The sequence below is a fragment of the Podarcis filfolensis genome (genome assembly GCF_964270895.1).
Source record: "Podarcis filfolensis genome assembly, chromosome: 2".
NCBI classification, from domain to species: Eukaryota; Metazoa; Chordata; class Lepidosauria; order Squamata; family Lacertidae; genus Podarcis; species Podarcis filfolensis.
Window position 1 is genome coordinate 72,885,114 of NC_139605.1, and position 18,356 is coordinate 72,903,469.

An 18,356-nucleotide genomic window follows, 5' to 3' on the forward strand; every position below is an offset into this window, starting at 1 on the left:
AACCTTAAACGTCTCCACACCCTTGGCTCCCAGCAGAATGGGCAATGCTCAGGGATGATCTATTGTAACCAGTTTGTAAAGAGTCCAAGTAGTCAACATACTTGGAGGAATTCAATGTTTTTTGCAACATCTTGTCCCAGCTTTACCTATATATTATTTACTTGTGCACCCAGGAGGGCATCCTTGGGCACATCACCATCTTTCAGACTCTCTATAAAATGGGAATAATATTTACTTGCTGATTAGTGTTGCTATAAAGCGTTCTCTCTCTCCCCGCTGCGCCCCCCACAATTTGCACTTTAAAAGTGTGCCACATAATTGATTTGTGCTGCTGCTGACTTTTGAGAGGATTCCTTACTCGTCTTTTCCTTACCAGTGTATGTGGCATAAAACTCTCATGGGAACTGATGGCTCAAGAATTCCACCTGGAAAGAGACATCACAGAAAAAAACAACCAGGAGCATATGCTCTTCTACTGCAAGTTTTTCAAACCACTGAATTTACTGAGATATAGCAGTGGTGCAACTGCAATGACAAGGTGAGAAGTGCCTATTTATTGTCCTTTCCATTCTTGTTAAAGAAGTGTAAACCTCTGTCAGGACTGAACTAACCAAGTAGCACAGAGTGGGCATTCTTCTTCACTCTGGATGGCACTCAATATGTCAACGAGCACACTTAACAGCTCCACTAAGTTTTAAGTTTCCAGGGAAATGGATAACCTTCTCTCAGAAATTATTCAGAGGCATTGGAAGTTTCAAATGATGCTCTGTTTCTGTGTGAGCAGTTTGCTTGAGGCCAGATGGCCAGTGTTTGAGCCAAAAGAATGTGGTTATTTCACATATTTATATGAGCATATAATTTGCATTAATTATACAAGAACCCACAGCACACGTGGTGAACGCGGGCTACGCCTTTGATAGCAGTTGCACACAGTCCGGCATGAGATTAGATGTAAATGTTCTTGGATATTTTAGAGGCCTTAACTGAATGATGTTTCAAGAAGGAAAATGTTGGCTAACAAATCAACAGTGTTGACTAGAAAAATGAGCAAGTATGAATGCATGCAAAAACAAGGAACCCTGACGAAAGAGATTCACTGTTTATTTGTCAATATTAGTTTGCAGCACAGGTCAATTACATCCCACTGTGGTTTATAACTCTCAAAAGGAACAGCAAACGATACATTAAATGAATGTTGTAGCCTCAGACAACCTTGCTTTAAGGAACTGCCCTCCAGTTTCTGCACAAGTGCTCTCTGTGTAATGTTTTATTTCCAGGTAACAAGTCATGGCACATCTGGATTAATGATAAGGCGTTCTCACTAACAGATAGCAATGAACTGATCTGTCCAAAAAATATTCTTTTGAGCAAGCGGTTTATAAATTTTCGAAATGAAGTACATAAATGAAAGACTGCCACCAGCCATACAATCTGAGTAGGAACAGGAGCCCTGCTAGAATTCCACAGAGAGAGAGTTGGCTTCCCACCTGTCTCTGCTACTGCTGCTGCACATTTTGCTTGTGATTTCCATAGCACTGGAGGTGAGAAGAGCCTTTGCCTCTGTGCAGGTCGAATGGCTTTGTGGGGAGACAAGAGAAACACAGGAGTGGTGGTGGCAGTAATATGCCATGGAGAGCCACTGCAACAAACAGCTCCCATAATTTGTTGGGAGTCAGTGTATACTTGGGAAAGAGTGTCACACCACCATGGTGCTCCTCCTCCTATTCTATAGGCCTCAGTCATTGGAAGTTCCCTCCTGGAGAAGCCTCCCCACTCTAATGGCTGTGTTTGGAGATCCACCTCCAATGGCAAGGCTTCATTCCTAGGCCAAATAGCTGCTTGTGGTGGAATTTTCTATTGAGAATAGTCCCCGCCCCCCAAAGGCTTTCCCTCAGATTCTGTTTGTTTAATATACATAAGTCTAAAAAAGAAAGAAAGAAAACAAAAATAGGGAGGTAGAAAAGAGGGAGGAACAACACACCAGCTCACATCAAAAATACAATAGCTATCAAGACACCCATTTTAATTTAAACATATATGCTGATACAGGTCATCAACCTCTCCAGATAGGTACTGATATTCAGAAAAGACTGACATTTATAATAGATTTGCTCACATGCAGCAAGGTCAGTGAGACCTTCAGATTATTGCATAATAGATAGTGACTGTTTATGCTTCCAACTCAAAGTATAAGTGTTTTAGCAACCAGCAGGGTTCACTAAATACCCTTTTGTTGTCCTGCCATTAATCCCCATACTACAAGAGTATAATTTAAAAGTGCACGGACACCAGCAAGTATCAAGGATTCCACTGGTACAAAACTGATACTGACAGGCCCATGCAGAGCTTGTCTGAGGCCTGGGGCAGGAGTCTTGTTAGAATAAAGTTAGAAACTCAAACAAAAATGCAGCTGGTCCCTGGTGGGGGCCCCTGGTCAACTTAGCCCTCCACCGCCTGGGGCAAATGTACCCAGCTGTGCCTCCCACTGCATGGGCCTGAATACTGACTATAAGACCAGAAAGAATATATCACCGGACATGCCTGAAGTGTAGGTGGGTTCCCATGAGGCAAGACACAGTGATAACAGCAAGAACCTTTATTGAACTACATAACGGGGAAACAGGGGCAAAGCAACTGCTTATATACAATCCTGAAAGCCTGGGCCACTCCCAACGTGATTGGCTTCCAAGCTGCGAATCACGACTCAGAGTTCAAGGGCCAATGGCAGAGGCCCAAATCCTGAAGTGTTCTGTGATTGGACATCATTTATCGAATCAGAACACAGGAGCTCAGAATACTTAGTCCAAACTCAAGCTCAGGCAAACACATACCACTGAATACATAACAATGCTCACATCACTCCTCCTTACAACGGTCCAATCCTGACTCCCACCCTCCACAGCTATTTAATTTGAGGATGGGGAAATACTCACTTGATGTCAAACCATACATTAAACATAATGTGTAGTTTGGCCTTGTGAGACTTATTTTCACTCATTGAAAGTGCTTCCATTTTTGCTGAATCATGCTTACTTTTATCATGATCTGCCCCAAGTGCTTATGAATATTGATTTCTCGTATACTGTCATCACCTTCTGAGTGTAGAAAGGGCTGCCATAAGGAAAGCTCCAAATGTATATAAAAAGAATGAAGGATTATATAAAAATAAACTTCAGAAATGCCAGATAGTTTTGTTCCCATCTGCTCACTGGAAATCTCAGCTCCCTTGCAAGCGAAATCTGCCAGATTCCAAATAAGCTAGGAAACTGATAAAAAATGGTAAAGCACTTTGGATACGGAAAAGGTGCTTGGCTGCCCCAGCATGCTCCATTTTGGCCCTCACCAACGGTGGGTTAACTGCCATTGAATGGATGTCTACCCCCACAAAGTTTTCCACAGGCACACTGTGGGGCAAAGTGGCATTTCTGCTCCTCAGCTGACTTTGGGCTGGCTTTAGGGTTGCTGTCTTGGCTGGTTTCCATCAGATAATGGTCAGGTAAGAAATATCATTGGCTTTATAACTGTTTTCTAGGGAACTCTTTAGAAGCTTATGAGAGTTTGCTCAATATTGAAAGACTACCACTTCTGCCACAGGGGAATCCTGGCTGTGGACCTGTTCACAGTGGGCCATTGAGCATTGTGTCCTAGAGAATGCCCCAGAATGCCCAAAAGCAGATTCTGTGGAAGATCCCTAGACTTCCATAGAATTGTAGAGTTGGAAGAGACCCCAATGTGATACAGAAAACACAGCAAAAGAATCCCTGGAAGACAGCCACCCAACCTCTGTTTTAAAATCTCTAATGAAGAAGGTCCCCTGGCAGATGTCAGTGTACAAAGTAATCCCTGAATGTAGAAATTTTGAAAACAACTGCAATAAGGAATGCCACACATCAACTATCAATACTAAATCACATACAAAACATACCTTTCCATTTGAAAATTTTGAAACTATAAGGCACAAAGTAGTTTAAGATCCAAGTGCAATATATACTGGGCTTCCTAACCCCAAGTTTTCATGAGGTGGTATGGAAGCACACTAGAAGTGTTCACTGTGGCTTTCGTATCTTTGCATCACAGAAACCCCAAGCAACTTCAAAAATAATCTTATGGTGGGGAGAAATCAGTTGTCTAAATATTGCCTCACCAATAATTTAACTTCAAGTGTGTGCTTGGGTATGAGAGCGCCATAAGAATATGTAGTTGTGTGCCTTTTCTGAACTGCATAAAAACAAACATAGGTGTTACATTATAAAAGTCATCTGATGTCAGGCTGAAAGGAGATCCCTGAATTGGAGATGCCAATGGGAAACGACTGTAGCTCAGATGTGGAGCATCTGCCTTGCATGCAAAAGCCTCCAGCTTCAACCCCCAGGATGTCCAGGAAGGGCTGGGAAAGGCCCCTGACTGCAACCCTGGAGCGTCGCTGCCAGTCAGTGCAGACAAGACTGAGTTGGATGGAGCTGTGATCTGACTGCGTAAGGCAGTTCTGTTCTGAAGGGTGCAGCCCCCAGGATGACAGAGTATTCTCCACGTCCATCCTTGTCAACGAACAATTGTAGTGATGCAAGGGACAGAAGCTTGCTCTTCTTTGCCAGGGAAGAGGAGGCAGTTAGCTTCCTGCATTCCTGGTCCAGCAAGGAATGCCTGCAGTTGAATGCAAGCAATTTCTGGAAGAGTTTAAAGTTGTCTTCACATGAACAGCTGCACAGAAGCGTAATGGATGGCCACTGTCAAACACAAACCGTAAATTTCCCTGCAGAACTGGGGCTGAGTGTCTGACTGAGCCACATGTTGCCAGGGGCCCAGCAGGGGAAGGGAGGGGAGGCGAGATAAGAAAGATAAACTTAGACTTAATCAAGCAATTGCTAGTTTGAAGACCATAACCATCACATTTTCCTTCTTCCTCAGCTTGGAGTGGAATCAAGTTGCACTTTCTGCTCGCAACTTTGAGACTGTAATTTTGCCAGGCCTGGTAATGAAATCAGCTATGAGTTAATGAAAGAAATCACAAGTGCCAGATTTATTAAAGCCAAAATGTCATACCCTTTGCTGATCAAAAGTGGCTTTGATGGAGCTAACTTCCAGAGTGGTAGGCATATTAGCATCAAGTGAGAATTTAATTGTGTGGATGCAAGTGGTGCTCTCATTTTAAAAAATTTAAATAGCTGCAGGGGCCCTGGAGCAACAGCACCCAAATAGCAGGGAGTGGAGAGGGAGTCCCAATAAAAACCAGCCGCTAAAGCTTTTGTTTGCTCTGAGAGGGGTGCTATTTAATTCTTTTCAAAAACCTAGATGTTAATTGCATTCAGTTAACATCATTTCCAATTTGGCCATTAGTCTCTTGCCTCAAAAACAGCCATGGGTCTTGTGGAACTGTCAAGAATTACAGATTAACCAGCTTAAGCTTTTGTAACTTCATCAGATGTTTGGTGTACATACAAGCTTGTAAGTACTGTCTGTGACAAAAAATTATCTTCAGTAAAGCTGGAGATAAGCAAAGTGGCCATTCACAACAGCAGCAATTACTTAGTGCTGTCTGACACAGGGCACTTCCAGACAACCTGTTCATTGAGCATTCATTCTGATATATATATATATATATATATATATATATATATATATATATAGTGACTATTTTTATCCCTCTCTCATAACACTTGGACTCGTGGACATCCAATATAGCTGAATGTTGGAAGATTCAGGACAACAAAGCCTATAGTTTTATTATGTTTTTGCGTGACGAGGTCCCCAGGGCCACTCCAATAACTCACACATCACACAGAATTTTTGTTTAAGATTTTTGGCATAATTTTGGCCACAACTTTATTAAAATACAAATTTGTGAGTGGTTGCTTAGGCATTGGTTGCAACTATCTGCCCCCACCATGGGGGACAGACTGACATTCAGCACGATGCGAAAGTCAGAATAGGGGAATACACTCGGGGGTAACGACGGACCAGGGAACCTGCCCTCACCCCAAATGCAACCAGGAGCTCATTGCTATGGCCCGAGCCCCCTTGACAGAGTGGACAAGCAATAGTTAGCCCCCGATTCCTTTAACGGAATCCCTCGCAGCAGCAGCATTAGAGGGGCAGGCACTCAACCTACCAAGGGCAGGCACTCAACCACTGCCCCTCAACCAACCGAACCATAAACCAATGCCTAACCACAACCTTACAAGTTGTGACGATTTGCTACGCAGTAGGCAAAAACCAAATGGCCCCAGCCAATCAGCCAGATGGACAAAATTCCTACCGGGCCCCCGCTCCAAAGCAGATGACCCCATGACAGGCATAGCAAGGTCAAAGCGAACAACCCTAATTCTAGGGAGGGGGGGACGGGCAATCCGATGCACGGTAGAAAAGAGGAAGCCCTAGCCTCGTGCAAGGAGTTTTAGCATTTCTGGCTGTCAGTCAACAAATGGCAACATTAACTTCTTCCCAACAACAAGGGAAGCCCCAATCATCAGTGGCCAACAATCAATTAGCCCGCCCCAACTTTGGAGTGTTCTGGTGGCCCCCACCACAACACGTGCTCTCCATGAAGGAGAACACGCTTCATATATGCTGTAAGCCAGATGGGTGGGGTATTTATTATTATTATTATTATTATTATTATTATTATTATTATTATTATTCAGTGGTACCTCGGGTTACATACGCTTCAGGTTACATACGCTTTAGGTTACAGACTCCGCTAACCCAGAAATAGTGCTTCAGGTTAAGAACTTTGCTTCAGGATGAGAACAGAAACCACGTGGCGGTGGCACAGTAGCAGCGGGAGGCCCCATTAGCTAAAGTGGTGCTTCAGGTTAAGAACAGTTTCATGTTAAGAACAGACCTCCGGAACGAATTAAGTACTTAACCCAAGGTACCACTGTACTACAATATCCTTTAAAAGAGAATTCGACAAATTCATGGAGGAGAGGGCTATCAATGCCTACTAACCATGACGGCTATGCTCTCTCTCCTCAGTGGGTGAAAGTCATGCTTCTGAAAACCAGTTGCTGGAAACCACAGGTGGGGAGAGTGCCCTTGTGCCCAAATCCTGCTTGCAGGTTTCCTAGGGGCACCTGGATGGCCACTGTGAGAAGAGGATGCTGGGTAGATGAGCCATTGGCCTGATCTAGCAGGCTCTTCTTATGCTCTTCTGCTATGTTAATTAACACCTGCAGAAGCACAAGAAACCATTGTCCGGAGTCAAGCCTGAACAACCAGAATCCAATTTTTCTACAAGTTCTAATTTAGCCAATTAAGGTGTCCCACTGAAATACCTTTGCTGGAGAATGGCAACTTTCAGGTCAACGGTAAAGTGTCTTGGGAGACTGAAATGGTCGCAGTTTTTTGAATACTGCCATTTCTGATGTTCACTTTGTTAAGGCAGGTTGATGGTGTATGGTTCGGCACTGTAGCACGCACTTAAGGGTACAAAACCTCTGGTGGTCCCATGCCAGCTGATCTGTGCCAGCTGCATGCAACAGCAGGACCCCACGAAGGCTAAACTTAACATTTTCCCTAACAGAGGTTCAAAACTGAGATGCAAAACCCCATCCACCCAGACCCGTCTCCTCCATAATCATACATAGACACACCCCTCCTGTTTGGTCTCTTTTGCAACAGCAACAGCATGGAGATAGGTTGGCCTCCAGGATTGCACCAGACCTATGTATTTTCTTTGCAGTTTCCCCTTTTCAAACTGTCAAGTCAGGGAGCGGGGGAATTAGACTCAGGGAGGGATGATGGGAGTTGTAGTCCAGCAGCAACTGGAGGGCACCACGTTGGCCACCCTTGCTTTACGGCAACAGATGGTGCCATCCTAAAGGAGGAGTTCTAGGGAACATACGTGGAATATGAATGCTAGTACTATCACAATTTGCTGACCCTAAATTACACCGTCCAGTGTTCCCTCCGAACCCGAGCCGTCGGCCCACCTCATGTTCACCCCTGCTCACATGTGTACAGCAGGATGTGGCAGGACTGAAACAGCTCATTCAACCCTCTGAATTAGAGCTGCCCGCCTGCTCTCTGTTTTACACCGTCTGAAAAGCTCAGCCTAATCCTTTGCAGAGATCGGATAAGGAAGACTGAAAGGAATCACCCGGTCTCTCCAAAGGCCAAATCCGAAAGGCTGAGCTCAGACACAGCCTCCCAAATCCCAGCCACATTCCAGAGCAGACAAGAGGGCTAAGGTGGCCGCAGTTTGTACAGCTGTGTGGATGATGTGAAGGGCCTTTTATTACAATGGTTCCCAAGGGGAGCCCTGGCCTGACCCAAGGCCAACAAGTGGAGTATGACGAAATAAGTGTCGGGCAAGCGCTTGCGAGCCAGACACCAGGCACCACGGCTGCAGCTGCTCTGAGCCCCCGCTCCCCTCCCCCAGCACAGGTGATAAGCATCAACTTCTGCAAATGAGCAGTGAGAAAGCACCTGAAGAGACGCTGGCAAAGGGTTATCAGACAGACCAGCCATTCATCGGAGGCTGCTTTAATTAGATTTGGTTGACCCCCCCTCCCTTTCCCCTGCAGAGAAATAGCCAAGTGCAACATTTATAATTTGCCAAAGAGGAGGGGAAGGCATTTTTTCCCCTCCCTGCTGCTGAAAAGGAAGCTTCTATAGTTCAGTCTCTCCTGTTGCCAGCGTTTGCAAATGTTCCCAGGCTCCTTGGAACTGAGGGAGAAGTGCCTCTGTAGTTCTCCCATATACTCTCACAGAAATTAGGGGTCGTCTATAAAGTATGACACCGTTTAAAGTCTAAATTTCATTTTTTTAAAAAATAATATTTATTAAGAGTTTAAAGATTACAGAAAGAAAAAGAAAAAAAGAGTTAAACAGAACAGAACAATACAATACAATACAAGAAAAACAAAAACACTACTTATCTTAACAAAACAAAAACAAAAAACAGAAACAATTAAAAACACATCCAATATTTCCATATCTTATCTTTCATTTACTTGTTTCAGCGACCTCCTCACACCTCCCTTTTTTGTATTCCAGTTCAGTTAGCTATTTCAGCAAATCCTTTCCATCTTTCTCAGTTTTTGTCCTATAATTTATCTTAACACAATCTAACCTTATTTTTTCCCTTTAGTCCATTAACAATCTATTTTTACTTAATTCTTTATAACATTTCTACTAAAGCCATATAACTTCATTCCAGCATCCTTCTAACATTCATTAATTTTACAGTGTTTCTGTAAATAGTCTTTAAATTTTTTCCAATCTTCTTCCACCGACTCTTCTCCCTGGTCTCGGATTCTGCCAGTCATTTCCGCCAGTTCCATGTAGTCCATCAACTTCATCTGCCATTCTTCCCGGGTGGGTAAATCTTGTGTCTTCCAATACTTTGCGATGAGTATTCTTGCTGCTGTTGTAGCATACATAAAGAAAGTTCTATCCTTCTTTGGCACCAATTGGCCGACCATGCCCAGGAGAAAGGCCTCTGGTTTCTTCAGGAAGGTATATTTAAATACCTTTTTCATTTCGTTATAAATCATCTCCCAGAATGTCTTAATCCTTGGGCACGTCCACCAAAGGTGAAAAAATGTACCTTCAGTCTCATTACATTTCCAACATTTATTGTCAGGTAAGTTATAAATTTTTGCAAGCTTGACTGGTGTCATGTACCACCTGTAAATCATTTTCATTAAATTCTCTCTTAAGGCATTACATGCCGTAAACTTCATACCTGTGGTCCATAACTGTTCCCAGTCAGCCATCATAATGTTGTGTCCAACATCTTGTGCCCATTTAATCATAGCAGATTTCACCGTTTCATCCTGAGTGTTCCATTTCAACAGCAAGTTATACATTCTTGACAAATTCTTAATTTTGGGGTCTAACAATTCTGTTTCCAATTTTGATTTTTCCACCTGGTAGCCAAGTTTTTTGTCCAAATTATATGCATCCATTATTTGGTAGTAATGGAGCCAGTCTCACACTCTATTTTTTAATTTTTCAAAGCTCTGCAGTTTTATTCTGTCTCCCTCTTGTTCCAGAATTTCCCAATATTTTGGCCATTTGGCCTCCATATTGAGTTTTTTCTGAGCCTTCGCTTCCATTGGTGACAACCATCTTGGGGTTTTATTTTCTAACAAGTCCTTATATCTTATCCAGACATTAAACAGTGCTTTTCTGACAATATGGTTTTTAAACGCTTTATGTGCTTTAACCTTGTCATACCACAAATATGCATGCCAACCAAATACATTGTTGAAACCTTCTAAGTCCAACGCATCAGTATTTTCAAGAAGCAGCCATTCTCTCAGCCAGCAAAAAGCGGCTGATTCATAATAAAGTTTAAGGTCTGGCAGGGCAAATCCACCTCTTTCCTTAGCATAAAGTCTAAATTTCAGTGTGTGTGTGTGTGTGTGTGTGTGTGCATGAAGAGAGGGGGTGATTTACAAAGATTATATCCTATATAGGAGTAAACATTTCTGCTTTTATAGCCACTGTCGCATATGTGTCTTATTTTAATTGTATTTTAATGGCTTATTATATTTTGATTATGTAAGCCATGCAGATCCTCCAAATGTGTCTATTTTCCAGGGACATCCCTGGAATGTCCCACTTTCCCTTAGGATGTCCCTATTTACATTGGATAAATGTTGGAAGGTATCGCATTATCTGACCCTCAAGCTGTCTGAAAGCAATCCTGTATAGGGAAGTTTTTTATGTTTAATGTTTTATTATGTTTTTATATATGTTGGAAGCTGCCCAGAGTGGCTGGGGCAACCCAGTAAGATGTGTGGGGTATGAATAGCAATATTATCATTATGGAATAGGGAGGCCCCCATTTTCATCGGAGAAATGTTGCAGGGTATGAACCATGTTGAAGGGCAGCATACATAAAGGCCCATACAAATGAATATTTAAAATACAGAGGCAACCGGTCCCCAACAGACCTGGTGGGGCTGCTAGGTTGTCAGGGAGGCATGGCACCAAGGTCACAGGGTGTGGCCAATGAGGTCACAAGGGAGTGGCCAATGCTTCCTCTCATAAGTAAGCTCCACACAGCACAGTGGAGTTCATTTCTCAATGAAATGAATAGGGTTGTGGTAGGAACCACAAGTGCTTGGGAAGTTTATTTTAAAAACTAACCCTAGCCTTTTGTTCTACATTATCATCTCCTTTATAAAAAAAACAGAGACATTAACCGGAATCTGACATCACGTTTCAACCAATATTTCCTCCCTTGCCACAAGTTTCCTACACCATCCCTTGATGTATCCTTTGTCTTAAGATGGCTGCTTCTCATTGAGAAGTAAACTTGTGTCTGGGCTACACCTTAAGGTTACCAGTTATTTTTCAGTGAATCCAGGGACACTTTTCAACTTTATTAGGAATGATAGGGTTTTGTCTGGGGACTGATTTCTAAATCCAGGGACTGTCCCCGGGAAACTGGGACGTCTGGTAAACTTACTATACCTGCACCATGTGGTGGTGGGTTGCCACATGACTGAATATGCTTTACAAATGTTTTTCTTGCACGTCTTACAGGCATGAATGAGGTTCCAATCTATGAGATGTCCAGCTTTCGTCCAGCTGGAAGGTAGCCTACTGCTCAAAGTTAAGAGTCACCATTGTTGCTTCACCTCTGTCCCACCCCATCTTTGCATCTGGCCCAGCCCACCACAGGTATACGGCCCCCAGCAAATTGCCCGTGAGTGCATGGGGCTTTGGGCTAAAAAGAAATGTACCCCACCCCTGCCCTAAACCAGCAGTTTTCTAATTGCAGTCCTACAACCTGATCTTAAATTCATTACACCAAAGTAAGATGCACTGCATTTATGGTGGTGATTATAATGAAGCACTGTGTACATACAGTCCTAAACAGTGGCGTAGCGTGGGTTGTCACCACCCGGGGAAAGGCAAGTAATTTGCACCCCCTAACCCGTGGATTTGCGCCCCCTAACCCTAACCCCCAGATGTTGCGCCCGGTGCGGCCGGCCCCCCCTGCACCCCCCACGCTACGCCACTGGTCCTAAATAATGTCTAACTTTGTTTTAAGCTTTAAAAACACGGACCCACTGAGTTCCCTTTTCACAGAGTCATTTATGTATTTTCTCTTAGCTACAAACACTTCAAACCAGCATCTTCCAACTTCTTCGCTGGAGATGTGATATTAAAATGCTGATGAGCCAGCTGCAGATCCCTTTTCTCCTAAAAATGCAAACTTTCCTTTTGGAGTCTTTAAAAAAAAATATTCAAATTGCAAGAGGGCCAGCCAGCTGTTGCTCAGCATGACCTCCTTTATTAGTCAAAGCGCTTCGTCCCACTTAATGTGTTCAGCATGGCAGACTGTCTTATGTGGCAACTTTGACAGGGGGATCATTACGCAACAATCTGCTTGCCTAACAAAAAAACTGTGAGTAAACTGACATTAAAATGATTTGCTAAAGTCCAGATTCACAAAGGGGCAGTCAACCCTTGCCATTTATTGTGATATTTGGCGTCACTCTGAAAACCTCAGTTCCCGGAGTCATCATGACTAACCCAATTTCATTTAAAAGAAAAAAGAAAAGGGCTTCTTAGCCATTATGGTTGTAAAGAAAGTAGGAAAAATACAACTGAAGGGTAACAAGCCACAAAACAAATAAAACAAATCTTACATTTTACTATCTTAATGAGGAACTCATTTTTATACCAGTCCTTGCTGTTTGCTTACTTAATACTGGCGACGCAAGGCGGCCAGGATTCAGAGAAAGGTCATGCTCGTTCACAGGAGAACCCTCCACTCTGCAGAAAAGGAAAAACTGCTTTTAAAACTGAACCATGCCTTCTCTTCCATGGTAGCCAGAGTTTTGCTTGCTCTGAGAGAAAAACAGCCCATGTGCACACGTGTAACTCCTTTGGATCCGATACCAGACGAATGAAGAGTTTCTGGTTAACCAGCAGGATTGCATTTTAAATACACACAAAAGTAAGTTGAAGAATTTGCAGATTTTCAGTTCTACAACTTACTACACAATAGTTTTCCCAGCCCACTTACATGTCCATTTAAGCCTGCTTGATCTCTTCAAACCACACGACACCTTTATGGATCATCCACAATTTCCCTTGACCTGTATTTTTATCTTATTGTGTACCAATTAATTCTCCCTTTCTCATTGTTCCACAGCTGCACCTTGCAAAAATCTGATCTTGCCCATGGAATTGAAGCTTGGGAAGCAAACTACCCATTTGGATTTTCTACGCATCTGATAAATTCCCATTCAGCAGGTAAGATCGGAACAACAAGAAAAGCACTTGGATACGGGAGAATTAATCATTACATGCTACAATCAAGTTACAGGTCAGGTGAAAGTGTGGACAAGCCCTTCATGAGCACCCAATGAACTACAAAGCGGAAGAGGAGCATTGCATGGGTCTGTGAACTTGTTCTGCCTCAGTGCATTGGGAATGCCAAATTGTAGTTTCCTCTTTGAGATTATTATAAATACTTTCAAAGTACAGTGTGGGAGTGTGGCTGACATGCAAAAACTTCTGTCAACAGAAGGAAGAAACCCATACAGACAAAGGGCCAGGATCAGCCTTCTGGGAATGGGAGAAATCAGTGCTCTGTGAACACAGAGTTCACTTCTAGTTTTACTGCACTCTAAGAAGTAGATAGTCAGAGAGATGCTAAGAGAGTATACTTCACACACACATACACACACACACACACCAATCATTACAAAACCAAAATGGCACCACCCAGGAGAACAAGCGATGTGATATAATGTTCACAGAACCTCAAGGTTTACAGAAATAGAAAAAAGAAATATTGAGAAAGCAATTCCTTAGGGGATAAAATTGCTAATTAGGTGCTAATTTGCTACTAAAACAGGTTCAAGATCCTTGGGTTAACTCACAAAACCCTAAACAACTGGGGCACATAAGGGCTGCTGGATTCCTTATTCTCCACATCAGTCCCTGGTGAGGCACTTTTAGTGGTCCCCTGAGGCTTAGTCGGGGTCCATGTCTTTAATGTGGCAGGTCCTGCCCTGTGGAACTCCCTGCCAATAGATGTCCAGCAGGAGTCATCCTTGCTTTCTTTTAGACATATTTTTAAAAACATACTGTTCAGACAGAAATTTTGATTTTGACATTTTTAACAACCAGTTTTTATTGACATGTTACTGAAGTTTTTTTAACCAGTCATTATTGCATTATGTTTTTATTTTGTGTGCTGCCTTGCTATATTTCCTATGAACGTGTTGTTTATAAACACTGAAATAAATTAAATATATATGGCTCTGTTCTGCTCTCCCCAACCTGTCCCTCTAAAATTACTCAGTCTCCCCAGTCCTCCATCTACTATAAATGCAGGAGCCACATCCAGGAACTGAGGAAAGGCGACTGTTCCTCAACTAGATGGGTCCTCTCTGGCCTAATGTCACCCTGAGTGTTTCAGCCCCAAGCACCTAGGCATTTTCCTGGCTACATAACTGCCTTGCGATTGGCTGGATAATGCCAGCTGTAAGTCAAGACCTGAGTCTAAAACTCTTTAAAGTGGATTGTGGATCACAGTCTTTTTGTATCTCAGTCCCTCAACTCGCCATCTACACATGTGAGGAGACCAGAGGCCTGTTTGCAAGTAGCTATGACTAGATAGAGTTGAACTAAAAGGTGATCTTTTGTTATTTTCTCAAAGCAACGTTCTCCCTCTTCCATTTGTCCTCATCTTTTCTTTTATTTATTAATAAATGCCATTGTTAGGGTTTTGCATGGATTTGTGCCAAAACTATTGGGTTATTCTAAGCTCTCACATACCTGGTTACTTAGTTCATACCGTGTGTGAGAGAGAGAGAGTGGAATTTGGCAGAGAAAAATGAATTACTTTGGTCTCTAGGGAGGGACAGGTAAGCTGGATATTATCTTTGCTTCCCATTGTAACTATCTCCCCAGAAATTTTTCAGGGGGGCGGCAGATCATGTTTCAAAAAAGAAACCTAAGGAGACCAAAACACCCCAAAAACAACTATGTGGAGACTGATCCTGTTCAGAGTGCTGACTGCCAGTTGGAAAAGAAAGGAAAATGGAGGAGAGAGAATGGAGTATTGGGGAGATCACAGGGAGTTGGCTGGAAGCCTGAATGGGAACAGGAGCACTCTCCGCAGTGCAGTGTTTTGTTGCAGGTCCCACTTAATGAGAGGTCCTCACTGCATCACTAGGAAATTCACCGATATTCCCTCAGACAGCACTCGCTTTTTCAAGCTTGGCCTCTCTTGCTTATGGGCCTGCACAAATAATCACAATTTTAAGCTCAGATGGTCCCACTTGCTCCATTGTTTGGTGTGTGTGTGATGCTTGTGCTTAGTTTAGACATCAACAGGACTCTATGTACCTGCAATTTTAAGAAAAAGAAAAACGTTGATATGACTACTCTCCAACATTCAGATAGTTGGGCCGCCACACATGATCATCTGCCAGCGAGCTTCTTATTGGGTAGGATGACAGTGTCAAATTTTTAAGATGAAGGTGCCAGAGAAACATCGACATCACACCTCTCACTCAAAGCATTTGTAATGCAGAAAGACGGCCCAAAGTAGCTATCCCGATTCTGGCACACAGTGCCTTGTGCCAGCCAAAACCCAAGTAAAGAGGCTCTAGCACACTGGAACCTGAGGTTTCTTTCTTTCTATTAGCGTCACCTGCTTGCTGAAGAAGTGAGCAAATGGGGCTTTTGCTGCCAAACTCTGTGGCCACCCTTGCGGTGTGCAAATAAACAGGCGACATGATCTGAGTCCCATAAATCCCTAACTAATTTCGAAAGACTCTGAACATTTAATAAAGAGTTTCACAGTTTAAGTAGCAGCCAGTCGTTACAATTTTGGAAGTACTGAGGCTGCCTGGAAACTGTCAGCAGACAGGTACCTCTCAGATGGCAACATGGACAGTCGTGGCAGTTGTATCATGGTCCAGCTTGTTTTCCTTTGCAATAATATTCCCTAAGTAAAAAAATAAAATAAAAAATCAGCTGGAACTACATGGGATACTTTTGCCATACGTCCTTGCAAGGGAGGTTTAAGCACATGGATTGGAAAAATCAGATCACTGGAGATGAATGTATTCACTGACTCTCACTGACAAAATAATACAATTCTATGATTCTAAGAAAAAAATGCCTAAATTTAAGCAACTCCTAACACCCAGCTCTATCTGACCAACACTCACTGAGTTTCCCCCATCTGCTCTCTCCAGCACACTGTGCTGACAAACATATCAGCATCACTTCCACAAATAAGCAACCTTGCTTGTTAAGTGATAATGCTCCATATCTAAAAATGGATTTGAGAAAGTTGCCTCTTTAGAAAAGACCTAAGCACGCTGCACTTCCTTTGAATAAATCACAGCCCAGTCCTAAGCTTATTTACTTTAGAACTACGTTCTGCTCAGTTCAATGAGGCTGACTCCCAAGTAAGTGTATACAGATTTATGCACCAAAGTTTAACATATGATGCTCAGTTATGTCTCCAGTGTGCCAGTGTGGTGTAGTGGTTAAGAGTTGTGGACTCGTAATCTGGTGAACCGGGTTCGCGTCTCCGCTCCTCCACATGCAGCTGCTGGGTGACCTTGGGCTAGTCACACTTCTTTGAAGTCTCTCAGCCCCACTCACCTCACAGAGTGTTAGTTGTGGGGGAGGAAGGGAAAGGAGAATGTTAGCCACTTTGAGACTCCCTAGGGTAGTGATAAAGCGGGATATCAAATCCAAAAAATCCAAAACTCCTTTATCTCTGTTGTTTCCCCCCTCCCACTTTTTATAAGCTAGCTGTCTTTTCTGTACTAATCTTCCGCTTCAGATTGCAGCTTCCATGGTTATTGGAGGGGGGTGAGGTGATGAGAAAGAGACCTGGAGAATGGTGATTTGAGTAATATGTAGTTTAGTTTTTACAGTTTGACGTTCAAATCACTTTAACCTGCAGCATAATATTTTGCTAGTTGTTTTGTGCTCCAGTGACAAAGGCAGGCAGGTGCGAACCCACCTTTTGCTCCAGTGTAGTCAAGCCTTTGACTTGTGTTCTGTGCTGAAACCAAAGCTATGACTTTGGAGACCCCACAAGAAACCTAATAGGAAAGCAACTTCTAGAAGCAAGTTCTGTTGTAGAGTTCATGTGTTCATGTGACCCTTTCCATCTTCTGCTCAGGTTGTATATACAGTGGAACCTTGGTTCTCAAACTGCTTAGTTGACGAACAAATTGACTCCCAAATGCTGTAAACCTGGAAGTAAGTGTTCCAGTTTTTGAACATTTTGGGGAAGCCGAACGTCTGATGCAGCTTCCACTTGAGCGTAGGAAGCTCCTGCAGCCAATCGGAAGCCGCACCTTGGTTTTCAAATGCTTTGGGAATTGAACGGACTCCCGGAACAAATTAAGTTCGAGAACCAAGGTTCCACTGTATGTGTAAATAAAGTCATACATGATAAAGTCTCCAGTGACCTATATTCCAAGGAAACTGAAACCAAGCTATGTGCTGGCGCCCCTAAAGTTTCTCACCACACAGAGATTGGGCTGTACACAGGGGGGTTTTCCGCTGGAACTCACCGGAACTCAGTTCCAGCACCTCTCAGGTGGGCACCATTGCTGTTCTAAGAGAATGAGGGTGTTCATGGTGAGTTCTGGTACCTCTTTTTCTAGAAAAATAGCGTGGCTGTGCATAACAATATTATCTCCATAGTCACAGAGTACTAGAAATGGAAACAAATCCTAAATGTTTATTAAGAGACCCTAGTCATCTGCTTGGCCATCTTCATAGCAGGAACAAGGACTTGGAATGGTCTATATTAAAAGTGGTTACACAATATAAACAGAAACTAACATCAGCATCAACCTTGTCTAAACAGGCCACTTACCTGCTCATTTTAGGGTGGTTCTCCCTCCCTGTGCCTCCACTTGGTCTTTGAACATTCCTGGTACTCCATGTCAAACAAGGGACAATTACACTCTTCACTGAACACAAAAACAAAACTTGCATAATATAAGGTTGTACTCTGGGAGCAAAAGGACACTGCTGGAGCAGCAGCAATAATGGCGCCAAATAGCACTTTGAATGTTCCTTTACATCTCTGATTGTTGATTAAGCCTTGGCATGTCTCTGTGCATGAACCCGTTGCACCAAAACAGGGTTGCGACACAGTGGTGGGGATTAAATGGATTGTGCAAACAGATCCTGGGGTGGGTAAATTAAGGGAAGCAAAATATGCAAAAGGTAATTTGGCCTTCGGGCTCCACTGCTTACTCCCATAAATCACTCTCCACTGTGTACGGGTGTGAAAGCCATACATGGGTGGATGAATTTAAATGCCACAAGGCACATCAGCAAGAAGTTACTAGTGATACTAGGCTGGAAAAAGTCATATTTGGAAGCAACAAAGC

At 43.1% G+C, this 18,356-nt stretch overlaps 1 long non-coding RNA gene across 1 annotated transcript; it reads left to right on the forward strand.

Annotated features, from left to right (window-relative positions):
* Positions 1-291: 291 nt before the first annotated feature.
* On the forward strand, positions 292-14,182 carry LOC310753262. The gene is made up of 3 exons (XR_014543308.1): positions 292-538; positions 11,500-11,637; positions 13,121-14,182. It is a non-coding gene; the product is annotated as an uncharacterized lncRNA (long non-coding RNA).
* Positions 14,183-18,356: the final 4,174 nt, after the last annotated feature.